We start from the raw sequence: 15,810 nt of genomic DNA, 5'->3' as shown, positions 1-15,810 counted from the left end.
TATATTTATATTCCATGTTGTCCTAATCAGATAGAATGCCATGCACATTCATTGCAATTAAGTCTTATCAAGACAGATGGCCTTATCAATATGTTTCAAACAATACATTTTATTGAAATGGTTGCATTGATTCTGTGATTAAAACAACAACTACACACACACACATACACACACACACACACACACACACACACACACACACACACACACACCTCCTCCAGAGGAGCCATGCACACCTACAAAACACAATTGCCCAGACTATAAGAGAAGTGAGGTTCAACTGTGTGTTTATTCTCTGTCACTGTAAGCCATCTCAGCGTTATAGGAAGGGTTCTCCGAGGGCAAAGTGGCAGTCCGCCTGAGCTGTGATTGGAAGCATGTTATATAAGACTGTGAGACACATGAAAGTAGGTTGATTAGGCAAGTGTGTCTGTCTGTAAAATCCATGTGACAAATTTATTGTAGGCTGCTGCTACTGCGGTGGGGCGCTCCCTGTCCTGTGACTGCGTCTCTGAAGCGTGGCCATATTTTCTTACAGAAGGTCAACTTAATGAAAAAATAGCTTCTTTTTTTTTCGCCACTCCTGTTCTCAGAAGGACATGCTTTTCAGACACTGTTCTGAAGGTTATGTTGCAAAATTACACAACTGTTTCCTTTTCTTGCTCAAGAAGGGTTAGGCTACTATTTTATAATGATGACCCAATGGAAATAAGAGCTGTTACATTGTTTAAATTTGTATGATCTGTGAAACTATTAAAGACTGATATTCTAAGAAGGTGTTTAACAGTTGCCTAACAAGTGTTTTTTTTTTTTAAAGTGCCATAAAAATCACTTTTCACATGGCGCTATAATGCACCAACTCAAAAACAAATTGATACATATAAATATGATTCTGTGCAGAACCCCTGCAGAGCCAAAAAGAGCCATTAACAGTTTTATATTGATCCAGTATTGCAGAATTATAGCACCAGTGGTTGCAAAGAGCGATATTTCCTGCATATAAAGTAGAGGCATTTGTTATCAGCATCACCATGAAATGTTTCTTGCCTTTGGCAAGCAATTTAAATTGTATTTAATAACACTGTAGGCTACTTAGACAAGGAATAGGTTGTATCCCAACACTAATTTATTCAACATGATTTGATTTGTGATATTTAATGACAAAAATGGTCAGAATTTATATTTGAAATCATTCTTGAAGGCCCCTAACACTCCCTAACATGTTGATTGTTTGGTGGTATTACTCTTTGGCCAACATGGTCTTGGAATTATTTGACAGCTCTAATTTTTTCAGCTGTGATATTTCCAGAGGGCAGAATGAGCTGAGAAATGTTGTTAGAGTGGGTATATTGTCTGTGAGGATCAATTTCAAGAGTCCCATTGGCTGGGTATTCATTGAACAAGCATGCAATTATATTCAAATGCAATTAGAAGTTTATCTTTCCAATGATGTCAAATCAGGTGCATTTCAGAAATATAAACATCTATGTAAAATCAGATAGACTCACAATATTTACAAGATCCATTTTTCCCATTTTGGCTCTCTGTGGATGGATGGCCTCCATGGCAGCTGCTGACACATTTAAAATGCCTGAAGTTTATTTCTTGCCATGACCTTTACCACTGATCTTGCATCTTCTCCATAGCTACACTGATGTAACACTCTGGCAGTTGAACTAAGAAGTGTGAATACCACATATCATGGTGATGCAAGAGAGCCCCCACGGGAGGGTGATGATAGCATAGCATGTACTCTTAATAATAATGTGAACGTTGGGTTGTTTTCCAACAAACAGCCCCAAACCAACAACTAGATAAATATAGCTGTGTTATAGCACTGATACAGGGGCTCACTGTTTAGAGGCCAGACAACAAATAACATATTATTCACCATCTAGATTAGAATTTGGCCTCAATAGTACTGTGCTTGCCAGGAGAGATCGTTTGGAGTTATGAGTTCCAGGTGGGGAGACTCCTGAGGCACATCCGCCCGCCTGCAGCACTCCAGCACAATAACAGGAATGAGCCATAGACATGTAACAGCGTGACTGTATCAAAGCATCACTCCTCTGTAGTTTCCCCATGGGGCACATATATAATTTATTTAATTTATCTTTTTTTTTTTATAGCTGTATGATTTCAAAAGACGACAGTCTGGAAAGACCTGTTGCCCAGATGTTTGTCCTTAAAAGCACTGAACTTTGCTGTGAGCTTTCCACTCTGAGGCTGCTGAAACCTGTCACCTTGCTAATACTGTCGTACTTGCTGATACTGTTAACAGTAGACAATGTATTGTCTGACTCCGCAGCTCTTTCAATCCCTTCTTAATTGTGAATAAGGTATCCCAGCCCAGCCTGCACTCTCGTACAATTTGTTAAAATGTAATGATTTGTAACGATGGACAAATAGGCAGTTTGTGTCTGGAAGGAGGAGCGAATACCATGTGGAATCTCATTCCATTAAACTGTGGGAGGAAGTCACATTGTGAGCTGAACAACTATCTTTCTGTGTGTGTGATTCAAAAATTGAATGATTGCCCAGAACCCTAATATACACACTAAAGATCTGTTAGTATCTGTTATTCAGGCCTTCCACATTTCTATTAGCATGAATGTCCTTTTTTCATGGATTTCTAGTGGAAGATTCAGTAGAGTTGTGTTCTTGTGTTGGTTGGTTTCATTTCTGTATTCTTGGCCTTAGTTGGTTTTATTTCGCTGTTCAAAGGACTGTTCACTTTATTATGATAGTGTTCAGTTCAGTCTGCAGTGTAATATAAACCACCAAGATCAAATGAGGACCCCCACATGTGTGCCTGGCTCCACAAGGGAGTGTGAGGGAGCTAAAACTGGTTAAAGGAACCCAGCCAGGGGTGGGAGAGACACAACGTGTGGCTTTGGGGGTTGGGGCTAACTGCGTCTTCAAACAGACCACGCTTTGCAATTAGACTTTCTTTATGAGAACAGTCTGCTAAAAAGTTCATGTTCAAAAGCGCCTGTGTGGAATTTTATGCCAACAGATTACTAGTTATAGCTGTTATCAAGATTAACCATTTCATCTTCACTACCTAGAAGACAGGATATGTTATCCTGGCTGTTTCTAAAACAAGCATGTAATTCGTGATAAACTGTGACCAGTTTGGCGCTAAATTGACTCACTCAGTGGTGGAAAGACTACTAGAATATCCTACCCATGTAGAAGTACTGTGACTTTGCTGATATTTTAGTAGAACTAAAAGTACTGGTGGTAAAATCTACGTAAGTAAAAGTAAAAAAGCAGCTAATTTAACATACTAACAGTAAAAGTAAGAGTTACTTTTTAGAAAAGAGAAGTTTGTTAGATGATAAAAAATATACTTCAGTAAAAGTAAAATTACTGACTTTAACAAATACTCAAAGTACAATTACACAAAAATGCTACTCAACAGTTACGTGAGTAAATGTTAGTTAAATGAGTTACTTCCACCCTTGGGCATAGCTTTCAAAATCTGTAGATTCCCGCACACGTCTTCACTTACAAGGGTTTTATTTCAAGACACAAAGTTCTGGTCAAGTGACCTTCGTCAGGTATCACTGATTTTGATTTTATCTTTCCCCTCCGACGCACCCTTAGTTCTGACACATACATTCAGTTGTGCAAAGATTATCTTTTTGGCATACATATGCTTTACCAACCTAGCTAAACTCAAAGTGATACGGCAGTCAGGCTAATACTCATACCTCTGTCCCTCAATGGCACATGCACAGAAAAGTTTTTTTTAAATGTTGGAACCGGCCGACAATGATATATATTATATTTATACTACCTGCTGGTTGCAGCTAAAAAAGCAAACAGCAGCTTTGTTTGCCCCAGAAGCTGGCATTCCCTGAATGGTGTTTCAGTTGGAACATTAGTGGATGTTGTATTGCCAGCTTTTCCTTTTTAGTTCCCAATGTTACTCTTCCATTGGGGACACATTGTTGTTTAGATTTCGCATCTGGTTGTTTGCTGATATGCTTTCCACAAAGCTTCAGTCAAATAATCCACCTAAAACAGGTACAGGACTGTGGAAGTGGTGTGTCTTATGGGAGAAAGCTTGTAAGAGCCTTTTAAGTAGAAATTGGATCAGCTTCAGGGTCTGCAGATTTCCCTTCCAACCAAACACTACAGCAGCTGATTTCACTGATTAGCACACTTTCAACAAGAGAGGAGGAAGCAATTAGTGAAATCCCCTTTTGTCATGATGGGTTGGAAGGAAATCTGCATACTCCCGGTCCTCCATGGCACATGATTGGACACCACTGATCAAAATGATTTGATTTAAATTTTGTAGTCCTGACAGAAAATAATACAAAAGGCTCATTCCAAGGGATTGATTCAATTTGTTTCCCCTGCCCCATTAGAATAACAAATTTCATTAAAAATTTCCAACCAAAGGAAACGATTAACTGTAATCATTTTAATTAGCTGCTCTGCTCTCTTCAAGTGGTGCCACACAGAGATGTGGACTATGTGAGACCAGCAATGTGGCATTGTGTATTTAGTAAGGAAGACGCATGTATAGATTATATTTTTATGAATCACAAAAAGTGAAAAGATAAGGAGACTAGATTTGAATAATATGCTTGTATCCTTTGTTTGTCCTTTTGTTGTTTGTCTATTTCAATTTGTACTTTATAATAGGTTATAGTAAACAAGCTGCCTCACTACTAGCAGAATTATACTGAAAGCAACAGTTCAAAATTCAGTCAAGACCATTGATGTGCAGCCTTCCAGATAAGTAAGATGGTCTATTTTGTAATTCTATGAATCCATTATGGAAAGTTTGCTCTCTTGATTCCTTTGCCATGCAATTGCACTGTTTATTTTGGTTCCTCAACTTTCTCCAAATGACTTCTAAAAGCCATACTTTAGACAGGACTGGAATGTTAAGCTGGTGGAAATGATCCCATTCAATGAGATGCGGTTTTCAACAGATTCAGAAAAATTTTGTCTCATTAATCAACTCAGTGCCACTCAGAGTCAGTGTTGTTAGGATTGACCCTAAATCAATAAATGTGATAAAATACCACTACAAATGCTATACACACTGTGGGAAACATTTGGTTTTTGATGGGGAAAAAGCGCTAGTCTGCATCCTGCCATTAGCAGAGCAGAGAGCGTTGTTTCTACAAATAATATGTGGATATTCATTGAATGGGAGCAGAGAAAGAATCAGATGCATTATCTCAAGGATTTATGCTGCCAGAAAGTCTTTGTGGAGCTGGCAGCACGGGCCTTTCCCCCATGTGAAATATGAGATGATAAAGGCAGGATGTTGGTGGTAATAGAGGGAGGGGAAGCTGAAGCCGCGGAGGTATATGGGAAGGGGGCAGCCATTCGAGCCCTGAAACCTGAAATCAGCAGTTTCCTGACAGCCTTATAAGGCCGGCCATGGGAGGCATTTCCAGTATATCAGTATCCACCCACTGATTACTCAGCCATGGGTCGGGGTGTGCTTGTGTGTGTGTGTGTGTGGGGGGGGTGTTAGAGGTTTGAGCGGAAGGAGGGAAAAGGAATGGGGGAGGGGTTGGCTTTTTTTTTTCTTTTCTTTTTTACTTTGTACTTTGTGTCTGCAAGTCTGTGATTGAGTGTGTGTGTGTGTGTGTGTGTGTCTCCATGTATGGATCAGGGCCCAAGGCAGGGAGGGGCTCCGTTGATCTCCATCTTATTCACTACAGAGGACATCTGAGCCTCAGTGTGATATCAGATGCGGAGCCAGTTGGCTTCAGGGACTAACTAACACATCAATAACTGTGCTACTTTTCACAACCCTTAGCTTTATGTCATAAGAGTCTGGGGCAGGCTGTTACCTAAAACCCTCTCTTCCAGATTGTACATTCTACAATGTGATGTTTAATACAGTCTAGACAGTGGGAACATGTGTCAACATCCTTTGTATAGACGCACAATTCCCCCCTCTATTATCTTGAGTAAATACGCATGCAAGCGATGTGTCTACTCTGAAAAGCCTGTTCAGAGCTCTTTATCAGACTTTCATTATAAAAACCGCCTCCCAAGTCTCATTTGAATTGACATTCCAGTGCTGTGCGTGTTGCATCTTTGTTCTTCACTGCTTATATGTGCCATACCTTACACCTGCTCAGGTAGGTGTGAGTGTGTCCTCAGGGCCCAGTCTGCAGATGGAGAGACCGTTTTAATAATGTAGCAGTGCTTTGAAGCCCCTTTCTTGTCTTAGTATACTTTATTCACCATATTTCCCACTGGAGTAACTCATAGGCTCCTTGCCTGAGGCCAAGCTCCTTGGATAGCACTCTGGAGTGAGCCCCGTAGCAGAGGCCGTAGCTGTGAATTATTTACAGAGTTGTAGTCTGTGGTAGCAATGTGTAGACAGCTGTAATCCCTGTATTCACAATAATTCAAATCTAAGATATACACTACCAGTCAAAAGTTTGGACACACACATTTTTCTTTATTTTTACTATTTTTCACATTAAGAATAATAGTAAAGACATCAAAACTATGAAATAACACAAATGGTATTATGCAGTGACTAAAAAGGTGTTAAACAAATCAAAACTATCTTATATTTTAGATTCTTTAAAGTAGCCACCCTTTGCCTTGATGGAAAGGCAAAGGCTTTGTAAAGAAATTCATACATAGGCATCAACTTCACTGTTTATATTTGTCTAAGAAACAAATTTCAAACATTTAAGCATAAGCCTTTAGATCAAAATGGCTTTAAGATAATGAAAAACATAGTACATTCAATCAGGTGTGTCCAAACTTCTGACTGGTAGTGTACAAACTTGGAAATGACAATAATATTGAAATTAAAATCAATACCTTTCCAGCCATACTTTACTTTCAAAGACCCTAAATCTGGAGCGAAATTGGTGGCAATCGTAACTAAACCAAGAATTGGCTAAGAATTGTTTATCCAGCAGCTGTGGCATGTATTTTCCTGGACCATAACCATAACCATGATACAGATATTGAATATAAGGTGTTGAAATGAAACAGCTCACATAGCGGTGTAGGAGAAAGAGGGAGGGGAAAGATGCAGGGGTCAGTGGAAGGCCGGCTCAAGGACGGGGCAGCGGTGGCATCCAGCGCAGAGACGATGTCTGTCTGCTACAACATGGCAGCCAAAAAATGGAGCAGAAGGGGCAACATAATATAATACTTCCATGGGCAACACAGACGGAGGTTTGACTCACTCGTTGGCAGTCTCTCACCTCCCACTTTCACACTCTGTGAAAACGCATCAAGATGTCACCCTGACTTTATATGTAGACTTTTTTTTGCACAGGAAACTCCAGTAATACTTCCTCAGATTGAGCCTTTGTACATTCTATCCTAAAGTTAAATTTGGAACGAGTGAAAGACTGAAACGTGCATACTTAATTTCAATCATGAATCTTTTTCGCCCAATTGGATTCTAATGGATTCTAATGTTTTCTTCCATCTTACACTGGCATTGTGCTAGTTCAGCACACTACTGCCTCTCTCCAGACTTCTGTACCACACAGCCTTAGAGCAGAGGTTATCAACCTTTTTGGCTTGTGACCGCTTAAATTAAACAATGCCTACTTGCAACCTCCCGCCACAGGCTGCATATGCACAGCGGTGAACAGTTCAACCACAGAATTATTTTCTCTTTTCAGGTTGTTTCATTTGGCCTAGAGGTTGAAAACTATTTTACAAGCAAAAAGCAAAAGAGAAAAATCACAAATAGAACAAATTTGTGTAGCAAAAATGTTTTTTTCCTATCCCATAAATCATCTCCTGACCTCCCCAAATTATTTTGCAACCCCCTGGGGGGTCCCGACCCCCAGGTTGAGTGCCACTGCCTTCTCATCGCCTGCAGAGCATCATGTAACATGCAACTGACTGACAGACAGAAGGTCGTGAGCTTGAGTAATCCAATCGCCACACTAGTGGCACCCTGCAGATAGAGATAGAAGGCTCCTTTTATCTCTCCATTGTCTATATTCAGCCAGTCTCTCATAGGCTTGGAGCACTACAGACTGAAGCAGACCTACAGGTTATTACAACTTTGTTAAGAAGTTTCATGTGAAGTAAATGCAGCTGCCTAGTTTCACTGTTATTTTGTCCTGCAATTTCACACTGAACTGCTCTAGATTGTACTCTGTTATTGACAGACTGCAGAAAGCTCCAGACCAACCTATTTTCATAACAATACGTATTTATGCACGCATTTCTCTTTCTCCCTGGATACTTTGGGTATGATCTAATAATTCCAAATTTGATTTCCCTGTGGTTCTTAGCTAACTTGTTTTGGCCCGAGGCACACACGAAATAGGAGGCAAGAGCGCACAGAAGTGGGGCTACTGCTCCCCTGTGGGCTGGAGGATGGGTCTATTTGTGGAGCTATTTCTGTTTCCGTCTGTCAGAGCATCCATAAAGGCTGAGCTTCGGCCAGAGCGCATGTGAGGGAGTAACTGGAGCACTAAGGGGAAGAAAAGCGAAGAGGTTGGATGGACACTGACAATGCTCCTTGGCCTGGCTTCAGGCAAGGACAAAATCAATCAATGTTTACGCCATGCAGGATGTGAAGCAGGCACAGAGCTGATATTGTACACCCTGTGCTGTTTGCATGGCTCCCATGTGGCCTGGTAATTAGACAGGCAGTATGAGGGCCCTCTGTTTCTGCTGTCAGTCAGAGCTTCCACAGAGAGGCTGGATACTTGGACCAGACTGCCTATCCAACTGGTCGCACTCTGCAGGGGATGGAGGAGGACAGCCAGCCTCTTCTGACGTTAGCATGGATAGAGGACAGAGCAGCAGATGACATGTGCAAATAGGAGTGGGAGGCTGAATGAAGCATGCTAGTTAGTCACAGCATGGGCACATGGGAGCCCTACTTATAATGACAGGCTTTCATCGTGAGTTCAGACGGCATTCACTGTATTGTTGGTGGTACTCAGATTGTATGGGAGAATTCCTTCAAGGAAGTACAAATAATTTCTCTTGTAAAATGAATGTTTGGCTCAGCTTCTACTTGATTTTAATGGATTATGAACTGAGTGAGGCTAGGTCTCTGACCTTGGTGAACAGGGAAAAAGCAGATATAGCAGCAAAAGCAGCTATATCTAAAAAACTTGATCCTCTCTCATATGTTCTGGGACAGGCCACATTTCAACATCTGTGCTCAGTGTTAAGTGGGGAAGATCATTCACCCCACTTGCTTTAGCACAAGACAGACCACCGGGTGTCAGAAAACGCAAGAAACAATGATCCAGACGCATGCACACTGTTTGACCGGCTTAAGTATTTAAGACAGCAAGCCAGCTTTTAGAATTACAGACATAGCTGGGAGAGTGTCCACATAAATCTCTGTCCCAGTATGGTGATCCGCCATGCAGTATGTGAACGGTGCCTGCACGCGTGCTTAACCCTCCAGTCTGACCATGATTAATGTGCAGATCCGCTGCCCCGGCTGTGCACATGTAGAGCTGACGGTCTGAGGAATCAGCTGTTCTAGATAACTTAGGTTTAGCCCCACTTGGCCGCTATGCCAGATCATGTCATCGGACAGCCTCCATCATTATCTTCTCTGTGTGCAGCATCATTATTCTGGTCATGCTCACTGTACGCCGCCGCAACCTGACACATTTCGTCGTGAACCTTCCGAACTCTGACCTCATTCAAATGACTTCCTGGTTGATATATGGTTCAGCCGTGACATTTTAGCTGACTGTCCATGAATGTTTTAGAAAATGAACTCCCGGAGAGGTCAGGCCAGACCTCACATTTCACATTGTGTCTTGTTACATTCTACTCAAAAGGCAATGCCAAAGGTCGGGTCAGGTGCGGTAAGAATAGCTGTGAGCTGTTCGTGTCAAAAGCTTCCTATAGAAACTCAAGAGAATGAATGGGGACCCACTTTCGCCCTATTTCTGTGTTATCCTATTGTATTGCAAGATTCTATATTTGTGGGCCAATGACAAAAACAAAGTCACATGCTCAAGGGTATACACTGCAAAATATAAAAAAGTTGGATCAAAAATCATGAGTTGCTCTAATCTAGTAAAACCCACTGAGTAAACTTGAGACAGTAAGTTCAATCAGTAAGTGTCTAGTCGTGTTGACAAGTTGTTAGTTGAATCCACTAACTGATGAATTGCACCCCAGTGTTACTTACTCTTTGACTAGTGAGGTTTTAGGGTCAGTTGTCCATGTGTCACAATTGTGGCAACAAGCAAGCAGCTGACTCTGCACTAATGCAAGTGCAAGAGGTGGACACTATTTGCCATGTCAAGTAAAACTGAGAAAAGATTAATGGGTGTAAGCATTGAACTGGATACTAATTTTCATCATGGTTATCACAATTTTCATTTTAATCAGAAATGTACTAATGATTCACCTTAGACTGAAAAAAGTCTCTGTCCTGTAACTTTATCCAATTAATATGATCAGTTTAGTGAATGCTTGGTAAGATGTTCTTTTCTCAAACTCAAATCAAGAGACATTAACTCATGATTATAAGTTCTGAAGATGATAACAAGCAATTGCACATTGAAATTGACAAACATGAAACATCTATTGAGTTAGGCTAATGATTAAAGGTCAGTCGATTTCACTTAATTGCACTATGAGTTTTTTTTGAGTAGGTACAAGGAGGTAATTTAAGGAATGTAAATTTTTCCATGGACAAGAGGACTGGAGCTCTGCTGAAGAAGAAAAGCTCTGCTGAGGCCAAGGACAACGAGAGGTCACTTTAGTGGATAATCACTTATCTTTGGTACTTTAGTGTTTCAGCGTCAAATGCCAGAGAGAAACAGTCAAAATGCACAACGGCACAGAAGTGTGGGCTGACAGTATTTCCTGCATTTTGCTCTTTGGGGTGTTGAACCTCGTACTCTCACCATATTACAACCAGTGGATTTACTGTAAATCCACCACTGTAATTAAGAATGCCTTTAAATTGAGATTGTGCCATCTCAATTTCAATAATTTGTCAATTTTTGTGTTACAAAAGTAACTTTCAAATCCAAATTTTCCCTTAAAAATATAGACTAAAACTGGTTACTCTTAAAACTTTGGGATGTACACACAAACACACTAATGCACGTGGCCCGACACATATGTTCACATGGAAAGACACACACACACAAAAGGTACGCAAACTCATTGACCTTCTGAAGGCCCATCCCCCTTCTCTCTCTTTGCTAAGAAATGCAGGCTATTCAGCTCCTGGGCTCAGCCATCTGTGACACTCTGAACCTACTGACCCTGTGGAGAAGCAGACCCCCTCAATTAGCCTAAAACATTTGCCTGAAGCCTGTCCCCCAGAGGATTGTCACAGTCACTGGGCTTAGCTGTGTTGTGAGACTATTTCTCTTTGCATTCACACATTCTCGCCGTACCTGGCTGGCTTAGGCACGTGTGTTTGAGAAGGTCATTCCACTGCTCAGAGGCAAAATATCTTTAAGATCCCACTGCTCCATGCATCTTGCTTACATAATCACATGGTTGCTTTTACCTGCTGTTACTAATATTTTGTTGCATTATTAAGCATGTAACATACTGCTGCTGTCCATTGTCAAAATTACACTATAATGTAAAACACAAGGCTGCTTTTCATTTGTGTTAAAATGTGTTTTGCAGTTTTGTAGTGAACTGCAATTAACAGAGGGGAAATACAGTCACGAACGCAGATAACGACTATTTATCAAGGAGGAAATTGAGAACCAGTCTCTGGAAAAATAACCCACGACCTCGCTAGATGGTCACGTTTTATTGACTAAATGAAAATACCACAGAGAGGATGGGTTTAACTGGGGTGAGTTCCGTCCAACTCGCTATGAAATCATACGGAGAAGTAGAATGGGATCCACATGCTTAAACAGAGAAAATCACAGATCCGGACCTTTATGGGAGCGGAAAAACATATCATTCAAAAGCTCGGGAGCTTACAGCAAAGCAAGATTTAGTGCCGGATAAATGGCTGTAATATTGTGTGTCCTTGACTGGCTTAGTTTGTGGCTACGTAATTAGCTGTGTGACCACTAAACTGTTTAACCAGGATCCTGCTGAGCTGGGCTCCACTGGATGCTGCTGGAATTCAGACCTCCTTGGAAAGTTAATGGGCCATGGGGGAGACTTGAGCTAAAATTAGGAAAAGGAGCTTCATCCTGACTATGAGATTTGTACCCAAAGTCCTCAGAATTCCCCCCTCCCCCCTCTGTCACCACTAGTCTTGACTGTTGGCAGATTCATTTGTGCTTGACCTAGTTAGTGTCTCTGGAGAGATGGAGAAGTAAACACACGCAACTGCTCCTCTCCAGAAAACCTGGAATTTTCCACACGTTAAACGCCCAGCTCACAGGCCAGGCTAGTGTCCACACTAAGGTGAATGGGAGGAGCATTTTTGGCATGTGATCTCTGTTGGGGAAAATCCCTATAGCTTTACAGTGCAACACTGACATTGTAACAAGCCAGCCTATAGGTTTGTGACCTTTATGAAATGAAAATAAGGAAGACATTTGTTGAGAAACAGGTTTGAAATGTTCAGTTCTGGAGACATTTGAGAGAAGGATTTATCCAAATGTTAGGTTTATCCCCTGTGGCCTCCTGTACAGTGTTTGCTGTTTAGAGCCTCCATGTTCTGCGGCTTAACATACTATGGGGTGAAATCAAATTTAAGATTCCTCTTCATGAATGACAAGTGGGCATGTCCTTCCCTTTGGTCCTGCTTCCAATGCACATGTGAGCATGTACAGTGTAATGGTACTATAAGCCACTCAGTGTAGAGTACTGACTGCAAATAAAATATACCCAGATTAATAGTTTAAAGTGCTTTATATCAGCAAATAGTCTTTCAATTAACATATTGAGGGCAGTTAATGGACGCAAAACATCAACAGCAGCAGCTTTTATATCTTTAAAAGTGCCCTCTTACTCTTACCCTCTCTTTTAAAAGTACCTATTAAGTGGTTTGTGAAGTCTTATACAAATAAGACTAAATTGAATTGGAAACTCTTTAGAATAATCCTTTCTCTTTATCTCTCTCTCTGTCTCTTTCTCTCTCTTGTTTATAATTTTGAGATGTTTATGAATGGGGTATGCTGTGTATTATGAATATAATAACTCATATTTGCTCAAATATTTACATTATCATGAGACAGGAACATTTTCAATTCCATGATTAGTTAAGCGTTGTTTAGTTGTTCAGTATTAATAAACATAAATGCTGGAATCATTATGATCATTAATCAAATTGCATCATTTTCTGCAACAGCTCTAAATAGTATGTTGCACTTTCAATGTGTAGTCCTCCAACAATGACATTATGACATAGATAAATAGACACCTAAAATCCTGTTTGTTTGTTTGTTTGTTTTTTAGATCATATTCCAAACATAAAATAAAATCAGACAAGTATAGTCTTATTGCTGTATCGGCTTCAGGTAATGCCTGTGGAAGTACAAATTGCAAAATCGCTGTTTGAGTCATCCGGCCTTTTTTGTTTTGTCTATGGCTATTTCCTGAAGCACATACTCCATGGGCGACAGAAAACACCCTGCTGCGGCACACTGCAGTTCGCTTTGTATTCATTCTCTTCATGGGCCCCATGGTGTCTGTGTACATTTGATAACAGCAGAAGATTCACACTGTACAAGTGATCCAAAGTGTATCCAAAGAATCCAAAAATCCAAAGTACCAAAAAGTAAGAAACACTGTGAATTATGTATTATTATGTAGGACTTTGCATGAACCCGTTTTTGAATTATTGTTTAAAACTATGGTAAAAGAGCACAAGCTGTATTTCTTGAACTCCATCATGCTGAAGATCACACAGGGGAAGGATGCTGGTGTTTGCACGTGTGTACTCCGTGGGCAAGATGGGATAATGTGAGAGAGAGATGGGGGTGGGTGGGGAGCATGATACAAGAATGTGTGTGTGTGTGTGTGTATGGAGAGGAGGGGGGGGGGGGGGGGCACTGATTGAAAAGGAGGAGGGAAAGGGTGTGTGAGAAAGTGAGAGAGGGCAGAGAGGGAGCAGGAACAAGAATAGGACATATAGAGAGACAGGAAGTGTGTGTGTGTCAGAGAGAGAGAGAGAGAGAGAGAGGGGGGGGGGGGGGGGGCAGGGTAGTGAGAGAGTGTCACGTGTATCCCAGAATAAGCACAGAGCTGCACTAGGGCAATCTCTGGACACAGCAGCAGCAGCAGCAGCAGCAGCACAGACCCTCACGTCCCTCAGGTCCCTCATGTTCCTTCCACATGTACTTTCTCTAGCAATCACACAAAGCTCTGACACCTGTCCTCCCCCTCGCCTTATCTAACCATGCCCCCCAGGCAGGTTCTCTCTCTCTCTCTCTCTTTCTCTTTCTCTTTCTCTTTCTCTTTCTCTGTGTCTCTCTGTCTTTCTGTCCCCAGCTCTCTCTTGAGCATCGCCCACCTCGTCAGAACCACATTGTTGTAATCATTTACTCCTATTCCCGCTCCAGTACCAGGATGTTTCCTCCTGTGAAAGAAGAGGATTCTGAATGATCCCTATACAGACATTAATCTCTGCGCGCATGCTCTTTCGCCAGGAAGGCTTTACTGTAAATGTGTGTTGACATTTAAAAGCCATTACACATGTACTGCCTCATTTGAGCCCGTGTGTAAGAGCAGCTCCAGTGTGCACCCTATGGCTAAGTATAGGGTTCGCTTAGTCACTCATTTAAAGTGGCATCTTCGTATTTCTATTTCAAAGGAGGTGATGGTGGGGTGGGGTGGGGTGGTGTGGTGAGGGGGGGGACGAACTCTGCCACGGCCCTCACTGCCCCCCTGAGTCCCAGCGCTGCTCCTCAGAAGAGAGCTGTTGGAGTGGTGCCAGGTACTTTTTCACTTCTAAAGGTTGGGATGATTTCCAAACAAAGAATTATAGTCCTAATGTGGGCCTCCCAATGTTATGCAAGTGTATGAGCGCGGCAGCCCAATAAAAAAAAAAAAAAAAAAATTACATAAAGCCCACGTTTCTGCTCTTCTGTTCCTATTGGTGAGGGAAGTAGAAACCTCACACCTGGGGCAGGGCCGAGGACATGTGTTACCCACTATGAAACCACATCTCTATTAAAGAGAGTGATCTTTTCTGGATGGAACTTTTTCTGAGCTCTGACTCTTTATGTGAACTGTCCTGTAATGCAACTCCAAATGGGCGGCTAATGCCTGGCCGCTCTGCTGCTACAGAGGTGAGGTGTGACTGTAGGGTGAACTCAAGGTGAATTTGCACTCCTTACATTCTGCCACTCTCCAGGTTCACAAAGCAACCCTGCCAAACATTATTAGTGACATTACTTGGCTTCACTGGCGGTAAAAAAACATAGGATGTTAGATGAAAATTATTTTGCATGGCCTGATCAGATATTCTCATGTCTCTATTATGCAGAACCCTGTTGTTCAGTCCATAATAACACCATTGATATATCAGTGAATAGCTACCAAACTTACACATCCATGCTGCTTCCCTGTTTTCATGAGATAATGTTTTGTCTCATGAGAAATGTGATAAGATATAAGTCGATGCTGTTCAACACGCAATTAAGATGATTTCATCACATGCTTCATTCCGCACTTTTTCAAAACTATGCCTGCAGTTTAAATTGTGAATTAGCAGGCATACTTATGGCTGAATTTAATTTACATTGCACAGCACCTGTGTCTTATAAAGTGTTCACCATCCTTATTGCCATATACTGTAGAAGAGTGGTTGTTAATCTTGGGCCTGGGACCTCTCAGGGGGTTGCAAGATGAATTTGGGGAAGGATGCAAGATGACTCATTGAATCTGAAAAAGCATATTTGCAATAAACAAAAG

This window comes from Centroberyx affinis, unplaced genomic scaffold, assembly GCF_046629955.1.
Source record: "Centroberyx affinis isolate AG114_WGS23_722 - 3 ecotype Tasmania unplaced genomic scaffold, CSIRO-AGI_Caff_v1 ptg002853l_1, whole genome shotgun sequence".
In the NCBI taxonomy this organism is placed as follows: domain Eukaryota; kingdom Metazoa; phylum Chordata; class Actinopteri; order Beryciformes; family Berycidae; genus Centroberyx; species Centroberyx affinis.
This window is presented reverse-complemented; position numbering follows the sequence as displayed.